Here is a 12,648-nt window from a genome sequence, read left to right on the forward strand (position 1 = left end):
CCCCTGCCATGAACAGGGACATTTTCCACTAGACCAGGTTGCTCAGAGCTCCATCCAACCTGGCCTTGAACACTTCCAGGGATGGGGCATTCACAGCTTCTCTGGGCAACCTGTTCCAGTGTTTCACCACCCTCATGGTGAAGAATTTCTTCCTAATATCTAACCTAAGTCTGCCCTGTTTTAGTTTACAGCCATTCCCCCTTGTCCTATCACTACACACCCTTGTGAAAAGTCCCTCTCCATCCTTCCTGTAGGCCCCCTTCAGGTACTGGAAGGCTGCTATAAGGTCACCCAGAAGCCTTCTCTTCTCCAGGCTGAACAGCCCCGACTCTCTTAGCCTGTCCTCGTAGGAGAGGTGTTCCAGCCCTCTGATCATCTTTGTGCCCCTCCTCTGGACCTGCTCGAACACATCCATGTCCTTCTTATGTTGGGGGCTCCAGAGCTGGACGCAGTACTCCACATGGGGGTCTACAAGGGCTACAAGGATGGTGAGGGGACTGGAGCAGCTCCACTACGAGGAGAGGTTGAGGGAACTGGGCTTGTTCAGCCTGAAGAAGAGAAGGCTGCGAGGGGACCTAATAAATGCCTACAAATATCTGAAGGGTGGGTGTCAGGAGGATGGGGCCAAGCTCTTTTCAGTGGTGCCCAGTGACAGGACAAGGGGTAATGGGCACAAACTGAGGCACAGGAAGTTCCGTCTGAACATGAGGAGGAACTTCTTCTCTCTGAGGGTGACGGAGCACTGGAACAGGCTGCCCAGGGAGGTTGTGGAGTCTCCTTCTCTGGAGATATTCAAGACCCGCCTGGACAAGGTCCTGTGCAGCCTGCTGTAGGTGACCCTGCTTCGGCGGGGGGGTTGGACTAGATGATCCCCAGAGGTCCCTTCCAACCCCTACTATTCTGTGATTCTGTGATTCTGTGATTCTGTCTCACGAGAGCGGAGTAAAGGGGCAGAATCCCCTCCCTCGACCTGCTGGCCACACTTCTCTTGATGCAGCCCAGGTTACAAGCACTGACAGCTTCATCCGGATTAGCGCCCGAGTTAGTGCCGCACGGCCATAAGGTGACTGAGCACATTACCCCCATCCTCACTAAGTAGTCTGTTGGTTACTTCAGAAGGACAAGTCAGGGAATAGGAAGGCAGAGAGACTGCTGGGACCCACTGTCGTGTGGCACAGGAGTGTCTCTGGTGCTGTGCTTCATGCTGGGACATGTCAAAATAGTGGACAGTGAAATACCTTTGTGCAGAGAGCCTGATTCTGTGAAAACCCTGGTTTAGAGGGCAAAGCAGTGCAAAGAATTCTTGTGCAGCTGAGTAAATGTTCAAAGATTGCTGATTTCCACCTTTAGCTTCGGCTTTTTTTTGTACAAGGAGATGTGGTGGCAGGTCTGGGGCTGCTGGCAGGCGCAGGAAGAAGTGTTCAGCTGCATAGGCAGTATTTACTGTCCCCATTTCATTCAGACAATCAGCTGTGGGCGAGTCTGGTTTTAGTGTATATCTGTTCAAACTAGCTTTGCACATCGTGCATGGTGTGCATAGCATAGCTTGGGAAGTCCTGACCTAGTTGAAGGGAAGCCAGTACTATTCTGGGGCTCATTAAGAAGAGTGTGGCCAGGAGGTCGAGGGAAGTTCTCCTCCCCCCCTATTCTGCCCTAGTGAGGCCCCATCTGGAGTACTGTGTCCAGTTGTGGGCTCCCCAGTTCAAGAAAGATGAGGAACTGCTGGAGAGATCCAGCGGAGGGCTACAAAGATGGTCAGGGGACTGGAGCATCTGTCCTACGAAGAGAGGCTGAGGGAACTGGGCTTGTTTAGCCTGAAGAAGAGAAGGCTGAGAGGGGACCTTATAAATGCCTATAAACATCTGAAGGGTGGGTGTCAGGAGGATGGGGCCAGACTCTTTTCAGTGGTGCCCAGCGACAGGACAAGGGGCAATGGGCACAAACTGAAGCACAGGAAGTTCCGTCTGAACATGAGGAAGAACTTCTTCCCTCTGAGGGTGACGGAGCACTGGAACAGTCTGCCCAGGGAGGTTGTGGAGTCTCCTTCTCTGGAGATATTCAAGACCCGCCTGGACAAGGTCCTGTGCAGCCTGCTGTAGGTGACCCTGCTTCGGCAGGGGGGTTGGACTAGATGATCCCCAGAGGTCCCTTCCAGTCCCTACCATTCTGGGATTCTGTGAATTACTGCTCTGAGCCTGTTTGAAGCTACAGCGCCATAAGTGAGTGCTGCTTCTAAAAGAATTGTTACCAGTAAGGTGCAGCAAGCCAGCGGTGTGATTGCTGATCTGATTCTTAGCAGAACTGCTGAATCAGACCTGCTATTTGCATTCTCTGAACTTAGTCCAACACTAAATGTAAAAATCAGGTAGAGGAGGGAAAAGTAGACAGGGAGGTGGCTAATTTAGTGCTGTTGCTGTCATCCTTTGGCTTCATGGAACACATCAGAAAAGGATGGGAGAGGCACATGTGGCTAGATGTGGTGATGGAGCAACTGCTGGAGAAAGTGTGTGAATCTGGATCTGAAAGCTGTGGAGTCATTGGGACACCAGCTTCTCTTCCCGTAATTACAAGGAGAGAGGAAACTGGAATGAGGGGTCAGACCTGGCTAAAGGCGAGTCTGCCTTCTACGAGGTAAAGGGTGTCCTCAATGGATGATGAGACTGGGCCAGCAGTAGGGCAGGATGCTAACCCACCACGTCAGGGGTGGCCATGGCTGCTTCTGTGGGGGCACAGGAGAAGTGAGAGGCTCTATCACAGAATCACAGAATGGTAGGGGTTGGAAGGGACCTCTGTGGGTCATCTAGTCTAACCCTCCTGCCAAAGCAGGGTTGCCTACAGCAGGCTACGCAGGACCTTGTCCAGATGGGCCTTGAATATCTCCAGAGGAGACTCCACAACCTCCCTGGGCATCCTGTTCCAGGGCTCCGTCACCCTCAGAGGGAAGAAGTTCTTCCTCATGTTCACATGGAACTTCCTCTGCTTCAGTTTGTGCCCATTGCCCCAAGGCTGTACAGATGCATGGAGTTGTTCCTCCCCAGGTGCAGGACCCTGCACTTGCCCTTGTTGAACCTCATCAGGTTCCTCTCTGCCCAACTCTCCAGCCTGTCCAGGTCACGCTGAATGGCAGCACAGCCTTCTGGTGTATCCACCACTCCTCCCAGTTTGGTGTCATCAGCAAACTTGCGGAGGGTACATTCTAACTCTTCATCCAGGTCATTGATGAAGAAGTTAAACAAGACTGGGCCCAGTACTGACCCCTGGGGGACACCACTAGTTAGCGGCCTCCAACTAGACTCAGAGCCGCTGATGACAACCCTCTGAGTTCTGCCATTCAGCCAGTTCTCTATCCACTTCACCGACCACTCATCCAGCCTACACTACCTGAGCTTCCCTAGGAGGATGTTATGGGAGACCGTGTCAAAAGCCTTGCTGAAGTCTAGGTAGACAACATCCACGGCTCTCCCTTCATATACCCAGCCAGTCATGCCATCATAGAAAGCTATCAGATTGGTCAGGCATGATTTCCCCTTGGTGAATCCATGCTGACTACTCCTGAGAACCTTCTTTTCCTCCACTTGCTTGATGATGGCCTCCAGGATAAGCTGCTCCATCACCTTTCCCGGGATGGAGGTGAGGCTGACTGGCTTGTACTTCCCTGGGTCCTCCTTCTTGCCCTTTTTGAAGATTGGAGTGACATTGGCCTTTCTCCAGTCCTCGGGCACCTCTCCTGTCCTCCAGGACCTCTCAAAGATGATGGAGAGTGGCTCAGCAATGACATCCGCCAGCTCCCTCAGCACTCGTGGGTGCATTCCGTCGGGGCCCATGGATTTGTGGACATCCAGATCACTTAAGCGATCCCTCACACAGTCCTCCTCGACCAAGGGAAAGTCATCCTCTTTGTAGGCTTCTTCTCTTACCTCCGTGGCCTGGGATTCCTGAGGGCCAGTCTTAGCACTGAAGACTGAAGCAAAGAAGGCATTCAGTAGCTCTGCCTTCTCCGCATCCTCCGTCACCAGGACACCCGCCTCATTCAGCAGCGGCCCCACGTTGTCCCTAGCCTTCCTTTTGCTGCTGATGTAGTTGAAGAAGCCCTTCTTGTTGTTTTTGACATCCCTTGCCAGCTTCAATTCCAGGTGGGCCTTGGCCTTCCTCGTCGCATCCCTGCACGCTCTGACCACATTCCACACACTCTTTGCTACTGGCTACGTAATACTGCTCTGCCATTCTGGAAATGCTCCAAGGCTTCAGAACCTCGTGCTGAATGCATTTAAAACAGTCTCAGTTACGTCACAAGGCTGTTATGACATGCCTACACTGCTATTTTTCATGAAAGACTGCTACGTTTTGGTAAAAGAGGAGTCGGATTATATAAATATGAGAGATCGCAAACAAGTTGGTTGTGAGCTCTGCAGTTTTTTCTTCTTTATTGAAAAAAACCGCACACTACACCAACACCCCAAAAAACAATAAACCCTGAAAACAAAGGTTATTTTTTTTCATTGGGGAATTTTGAAATGTTAAAACTAAGCAGCTGTGTTTTTTCAGCTGTTGCAGGTATTAAACAACAGCAAGAAAATCCTCCGCTATGACCTGTCACAGAAAATAATCCTTGCTTGATCATGGTGAACAGCTGGGTTCATTGCTTCTCCTGCAGTAGTAATCCTCAACTTCTCAACTAGTTACCTGCACAAAGGCTCTTCAAAATTGTAAGCTAACAGTATAAAAAAAATGAAATAATGAAATTGCAGGTGTTTAAGTGCATCCTTGGGATTCATAAATTATGGGAGCTAGAGGCAATTGCTGTTAGGAATGAATTAGGTGTTTGGTAGTGACCTACTTTCAAGATATTTTTCCTTTTTTAAAAATGCTAAATGCTTTTGACCTTTCTCCCTGTTGCAATGCAAGTGACCGCCTAATAACACCACTTCAATTCTGTTGCTTTTTTGTGATAATAAATAACATCTACTTTTCAGTGGTGATACTTCAATTATGCAAATCAAATTCTCACTAACAGCTCTTTTCCAGACCCCATAAGTCTGCAGTGTAATTTGTTCTTTAGTAAAGAGGTCAGGGGAAATGCAACAACAACAAGGGTGGGCAGCCACATCTCGGATCCTCCGTTTAACTACATGTATGCTGTGTAATCACTTCAAAAAAAAACAAATGCCAGAAAGCCTGAAAAACTGGTGGTCGGTAGAAATGTTAAGAAATGGAAATAATGATTGGAATTGCTGTGTTTTGTGTTGTTACTGTCAATAAAGGGGTTGCTGCCAATTTATTTCACTTCACAGATATCAGTGGAACCAATCCTGAAAAATCTTACTCTGAGAATATCCTGTAGGCTTCCTTTACTTGGAGACCAACATGTTTATTTCTGTCTTGAATCTGTCTATTGTTTAGATTAAAATCTGCTTTGCATGGTCAACATAGTTGAAAGTGAGCAGATTGCCTTCTGCTCCTGTGTTATCAACACAAGAATAATTGCAATCACAAATAAAAGGGCAGGAAATAACATGCATTACTTGAAGAATAACACACAACTTTCATGTTCACAGATTTTTAAGCTGAACATTTCCTTTCCTTTCCTTTCTCTTGCTCCTGCTTTCAAATCAAAACAGAACCCTACCCCTGAAAAGCAACAAAAACTCAGGAAGAAGCAAATCAGCCCAAAAGCTGAGGAGCAGGCAGCTGTGTTCTTTAATTGCTGGGACAAATAAAAATAGACTTTTGCTGTGTCATTTCTAGAATCGTATTTGAGATTGGTACTGTGATTAAAGTGTTGCTGCGTTACAGAAAAAAAAGCACAGGGACATACTGAGGCAGAGTTGCCAGACCCAGCCAGATCAGAAACCCAGTGCGCTGCAGATGTGTTTAATTTCCATATGTAGCAATACAAAGTAATTCCTGGATGGTGTCTATACTCTCAGATGTACAGCAGCCAAGGCCATTTCAGCTGGCTGATTGCACACGATGGAAGTCTGGAAGATAACATGTGGAGAAGGGGAGTCATGAGGAGGGGACTTGGAAGGAGAGTAGTGCTTTGCATATATGGAGAGTAGTGTGATAGCCATAACCAAAAAAGGTGCGTTTAGAAGTTCTCCATGCCATGCTTGTCCCTTCTCTTTATCATGATTTTGACATTGTAAATTTTTCTAAAGCAAGATAGGGTGTAAGCGCATGAGACACCTTGAAGAATCAGTAGGTGAATACCAGTCTTTGAAGATAAGCACAGTCTGTCTCGGAGGACTTGTTGATTATCCGAACAGCAATTTGATCTTCTGCTCCGTTGGTTCAGTGATTTGACACACTGGGTTGGCATTGTTATTCAGGATGTTCTAAGTAAACCAGTATGAGCTGGTTTATCCTGTTTAGAGTGTAAGCTAGTTCTCCCATTCCATCAACTGACTCTAAGAAGTTCATTACAGTGAATGCTTTCATTACTTGTCGCTGAACTCTTACCTACAATCGCGAACAAAACAGCTATGGCCTCTGTCTTTGACATGAGGTTTTCAGACTTTTCTTAAGATAAGACAGGGGATGCTGCCTTGCCTTGCTTTGGAGAGCTGTTCCCCATTCCCCAGCTGTTCCAAAGAGGAAAGGAAATCTTTTTTTTAAACAAGGATGCTGGTATCTGAAGAACCTTTGCTATATCAGTGTTTCTCAGACTATGATCCTGGATTGCTGGTCAGCCAGAAGACATGGAATGTTATCCCAGGGAGGATGGAAAGTAAAAAGCTCAAACTGTACCATGTGTGTGCTCTCAAGTGTGTCAGCAAATCAGAAAAGTGGGAGGAAATGGGCAAATAAAAGCAGCAGACATACAGAGTTTTAGTCTCATTTCTTGTTGGGAAAATTTAATAAGTAACAGGGCAACAAGTGTGACCTCGGATATTTTTTGTTTAATTTCCTGAAGGGGCAGTTAGTCCTTTGATTTATTTATTTCTTGGTTGTTGGGAAGCATTGCACTTGGGCTCTCTTCTGGTGGTCTGATTACCATAGACAAGGGATGCCATCTCTCCTGTCTCTGATCTGGAGCATTGGTGTCGCAGGCACTGGTCTGCAGGAAGAACTAGTACGGCTCCCGTTGCAGCCAGCCTGTGATCATAGAATCATCTAAACTTGGAAGCTATTTGATCCTAGTTTTTCACACTTCAATCCTCAGGCACGGACGGTCCTGCTGTTGCCGTTCTCCAAAACACCTCCCTCTTCTTCAGGGCTCGGTGGCGTGGGACATGCATCTCGCCTGAGCCATAGGCAGGCTGCTCTCCCTGCAGCGCTCGATTCGGGCAGCTTTCAGAGCAGGCTTTGTGCGCAATGGCTCACATCTCCAGTGCTCACATCTCCAGTTTCTGAGGCAGTTCAGCCCTTGCGATACTGAACGCATGGATCTGAGTCCCAGCAAGTAGACAGGGAACGATGTTTGATTCCCACATCCTGAATGAGTGCTCTAACCGCCAAGGGAGGGCGAGGACACTGCTGCTTCCTCTGGCCACGCTGTGTAGGAGAGATGTTGCCCTTCCTCATCAGAACAAAGCAGTAGTCAGGGCAGAGCTGAAAGCGCTGAACTGCAGGTGAAAAGAAGGGCCTCCTGGTGCCCTGTGTGGAGAGCCTGAGCCCCCAGAAGAGGTGGGTTTGAGGAGCTTCTCTCTCCTCGGTGCTCCCTGGTGCTGGGTGAACCAGTGTATCGCGCAGTGATCTGTTGGGTGTGGATCGCGCTCCGAAGCATCAGGCCCTTTGCTGCACATTGCATGGGGAGCCTACTTGCTGACATCACAACTGTTTCTTCTGCTGCAAAATCTAAAGGCCGAAATAGTTACGTGCTTTTGTGTAGCACTGCTGTGCCCAAAACCTAGGACCACATAGTTTGTTCCTTAGGGGGCATTAACACCACAGTACTCTCAAAGGGTACTATGTGCTTGTGCTGAGAAAAATTAGCACTTGGTACTAGTTTATTCCCAAACCCTCCTCCCAGCCATCTGCATATTAAACGTACAACAACCCCCCCCCCCCCCCCCCCGGCTCCATAACTGCACAATTTTGACAGTTGAAACAGAATTAGAGGAGCTAACATCAAGCCAGAGCCTGTGTCCCACCTGCACTGCAGGCTGCTGTCAGAGCACCTGTCAGTCATGATTTGCATCTGCGCGAGGGTTTCTTTCCTGAAAAAAAGCAAACCAAAAAGCAGGCTTCCTTCCAGCCTGCTACCCTGATAAAGCTTATCAGTTACAGCAACAGCGAAGGCATAGCGAGCACAGCTTATAAGGCTTGCGTCACTTTGCTCTTAGAAGTGTAGATGACACAGCACTGAAAATCAGTTCCTTGTATCTCGTTCCAATGTTGCTGGTTGTGGGACATCTACCAGCAGTTACAAAAAAAGTCCAACTGTAGCATATGCAAAGCCCACACTGGTGTTTCTGTGGACCTAACAATCAATTTCTCAGTATCCCTCTTGTATGCAAAATACATAATAAAATATATGTACAAGAAAAAAAAACAGTCCAGTTTCTCTAGAAAGCTGTAAGCTGCCTGGGGTGGTCTCACACCCGGAGCCCTGGTTACCTACACGTTACTATAATGGGAGAATGGATGACATCTTTCTCTTGAATAAGCAGCATGATTAGCAGGGAAACAAGAGAAAAGCACCTTTGCAAATGGCTGGTACAATGCATCGGCGCTTTCAAAGGCTGGTCTGGACCTTCAGTGTTTACTCTGGTAGCCCTGAACTTTCAGCCCATTTACAACTGGTAGCCCTGAGCTCTGAAGTTTCATTGTGTTGTATCCATTGCTTTGGATGGGTGCTGCCTTTCTTGCTAAGCTAAGCCCAAGCAATAAGGCAATTATCATTTCAAGATAATAATGTCTTTAGTTAAATAAACCCAAGACTCTGCCATTTTTTAAATGTAGCTCTAACCCATTTGTTGCAAATTATGGCTTTCTGTGTTTGCACTGCTGTGACTGTGCTGGTTCCTGATGTGGGCTCATTAATAGATTATTTCCTTGTTAGCTGTAGGTAAAGCTTTGACCTAGAGCTGATTAGGGAAAAGAACTTCTGTATCTATTATCTTTTCTCTCTCATAATTAGTATAATTATGCTTCTGTGCCCTAGACAGAAATCTCAGACAGTCTGCCATGGAGCCACAGAAACCGTCTGGGCTGCGGGAATGGGAGTTTGCGGTTGAGCAAGGGGTGGCCGGGTTCTGTAGCATCAGGGAAGAGCTGAATTACAGCATTACACGGCAAGTAACCAAACCAGCGGAGAGAGAGTTCCCTTCCTCCCCACCCAGTTAAATCCAATTAACTGGGAGGAATGCAAAAAGCAGGTTCTGTCACCTCCACTGTTTTTAAGATAAATTGGCATGCCTACGAGATGGAATCATTTAAGGACACAGTATTTCAATTTATAGGTGGAAATCCCAGGCAGTGTTGAGGAGGAAAGCATTCAAGTGAAAGTGCTTGGGTTTTGACACACTGCTACAGCTCTGTAGTAATGTGTCCACCTGTTGACTTGGGCTGGTTGGGAGCGTTGAGAGCCATGCAGGGCAGCTGTGGCTGGGATGGAGACAGCACTGGGGTGGGGGCTGCTTTCCACAGGTGTAGGTAGGGCTTCCCTGCCCAGGGTGCACTGGTTGGCCACTGAGCAAAGCCCAGCTGTCTCCCAACTTGGGTTACAAAGAAAAAGCAAAGCAGGGCAGGACTCTTTTGAAGGTAGATCTTAGCAGTCTTCAGGGGGAACCAAGTTAAGAAGGTGAGTTCAGTTTAGTACCCTTGGTTTTCATAAAGCTTCAAAGTTTTTTGAATGCAACGCTCTGTTCCTGAGACCTCAAGTCAGCCTAGTTAGAGTTAAGACTCTCTTTAAAAAGTGTGTGGCTAAACTACTGGTGTGTCTGGAAAGCACTGAGCAGCTTAACTGGTGACAAATCTTGAAGCTTAAGCTTAAAGGACTTGAAGTGTATGTTGGAGGACACTAACAGCTGTCTTTTTGTTGCCTCTTTCCCTTCCCACCCTGTTTGCACCTTGGAGTATGTGTTGCTTTTCCTTGTAGTGCAAGTGAAGGGAGAGGATCTAACAGGGCTGTTGCTCTTTACAGCCATCTTGGATATCATTGCTGTGGTTCTAGGGAAGTGTAATTCCCCTCATAAAATGGCAGCTGTACCTAGGCACTTCCCAGCAGGGCTGAGAAGCAAAGCTTCCTAGAAGGAGAAAGGAGATTATTGTAGTAGGAAATTGTGAGGGTCCAGCAAGTGCAATTTCTTCCTTGGGCTCAGGACTTGGAGATCCCACCTTGTGCCTTGCAGTGGAGTTCTCCAGTGAGGTGGGAGTGAGTTGTTGTTCAGCGGGAGCAGCCTTCATCCATCCTTTTGAATTAATCTTGCAGCCTGACAGAGTTGCGGTCTGAGTGCCTGTATCTGAAGTGGAGAGGGAGGCTCTAGTGTTTCATGCTCTTCTCCATATAATGATAAATGCAGGAGTGGACCTTGGAAAAGAGGAGTAAGCTCAGGCCCTGGGATACCATTAGCTTAAGTGTTAGGATGCTTTCTTGAGAACCAAGAATGATAAATTTGGATGACCTTCCAGAAAGAGAGGGGCTTTAATGCCTACTCTACCACATCTCAGCTAAATGCCAAACTAGTTGTGGTCTGGAGGAAAGGACTCCTGCTCTAAGAGTAGGGCTGGAGGTGCTTATTTTTAATCCGGGGGGTGTGCATCATGAACCAATGATGCAGCTTCCTCATAAACCCTTAGAGGCCTTGGGCAGGCTGGAGGAGCTTCTGCTAGGGATCCTGGGCTGTGCCACTTGTCTACCCCTGCATCTCCTCTTCCGGTACCTGGTTGTCCCTGGGCTTTGGGTAAGCTCAGCGGTTGTATTAACCGGTCCCAAGTTCCACTCAAGGCCTGGCAATCAGTTAAATCCTGCAACACTGCCTCTGGAGCTGCTCAGGTCCCTGTTTGGGCTGAATTCCTTGCCATTAGCCATCAGCCCTGCCAAGAAAGAAATCGCTGAAAGATGTGAAAATTCTTTGTGTAGTAGAGTACCTGGCAACTGACAGGGGATAGTTGGTCCTTTTTTTTGTTAGTTTGTTTGCTTGTTTTCAGTATATAACACCTAAAAAAAAAAAAAAGGCACAAATGGCAAAAGCCCTCTGGGTTGCGTGGCTGCATCCTGGGGTGTAACTATCCATGCTCTTTCTGTGCTCTTCATGTAATACAACAGCCTGGGAGAGCGTAGGGTGTCTGTGCTCCTGTGTCCCTGGCTCCCTGCCTGGAGGTGTTCCACTAGCAAACCCCAAGACAAGCCATGATGTGGGCTGTGTCGTGCTGTATGGTTTGATGGGGCAGAGCAGTGAGTGTGAGGCTGTGGCTGAGGCTCTTGGGACATGCTGTGAGAAAGCAAAAGGTTGGTGTGCATCGGTGGGAACGGCACGGGAGTTTTGTGGTGTGTGGAGGAGTCCGCTCGTGGGCCGAGCCATTTTCAGGCTGTGATTTCAGGCTGCTCTTTGTAGCTAGTGATTGTCTGAATTTTTAACACAGCATTGATGGAGCTGTTGTGTTAGTGTAACAATTAACACGTTGTGGAAGAAAATATGCGGTTGAGCACAAGAGCTTGTATGTCTAAACTAGCTTAGTGGCCTGGGGCCCAAGAAAAGAGGTAAAAGCTCTTGTCAAGAGGAATGATACCGTTTAGTCCCGAGTTACCAAGAGAAACTTGAGACAGTAAGCAGAGGAGAAACTGCCCGCATCTGGAAGTGTTTCAGGCTTCAGCTAGGTCTTCACTAATTTTAAGAGACTGAGTTCCAGCTAAGAAGTGTGAATTGGTTTATTAACTGGCTGTGACAGACCTTTCTCTCTGTTTACTTATGTTTCTAACGATTTCTGGGTGTTACTGCAAGAAATCATAGCTTATGCTTTCTTCCTGTGGAGCTCACAAGCATTCGCTTTGCAGCGTGAAACCTCTCCCTTCAGCCGAGAAGGAGCAAACCGCGTTAGAAGCGCAGATATTCGAACTGAGACTCGGCTCCCAGCTGTGCTGGGGGAGGCTTAGGAGGGGCTAATTAGCAACGGGTGACAAGGCCCACGTTTCAGTGGGGACGAAGCCCAGTGTGAGCAAGGCTGGCACAGAGCAGGTGGAGGAACTGGGTGATCTTCACGTGTTTAGACAACTTACTGACAGTTTACCAAATAAACTTGCATGCTGACTGTATCCAGAATGAGTCAGGTCATTTTACAAGATGTCTATTTTGGTTACAGAAGCGTATGTGTTTTCTTCCTGTGAAAGATACAGAAAAAGAGTGAGGCTGCCTTTCTTCTAACGTGTGTGGAAGTTCTGGCATTGACTCCTGGAGTTTCCTTACCTCCTGTTTGCTTGTTACCTTGAAGTGTATTACTTTTTTCTAGACTTTCTGAATATAATTTCTTTTTATTAGTGATCCAGTCATCGTACCATCTTCCAGCCTAAGGGAATTACCCCCAACTCCTTTCTTCCTCTCTCGCTTTCAAGGTGCCTTAAAATCAAATGTAAAACCCCACAGTCTGGGTGTGGCTCCCATATGAGAGCACTTGAAGTGATTGCGTTGATGTGTTGTTCACTGACTTTCCTTTGAAAGTATCCAAAGTTGAGGGGCTTTCATCTTCATACTTTTGTGCTTCTGT

Source organism: Opisthocomus hoazin, chromosome 5 (genome assembly GCF_030867145.1).
Source record: "Opisthocomus hoazin isolate bOpiHoa1 chromosome 5, bOpiHoa1.hap1, whole genome shotgun sequence".
NCBI classification, from domain to species: Eukaryota; Metazoa; Chordata; class Aves; order Opisthocomiformes; family Opisthocomidae; genus Opisthocomus; species Opisthocomus hoazin.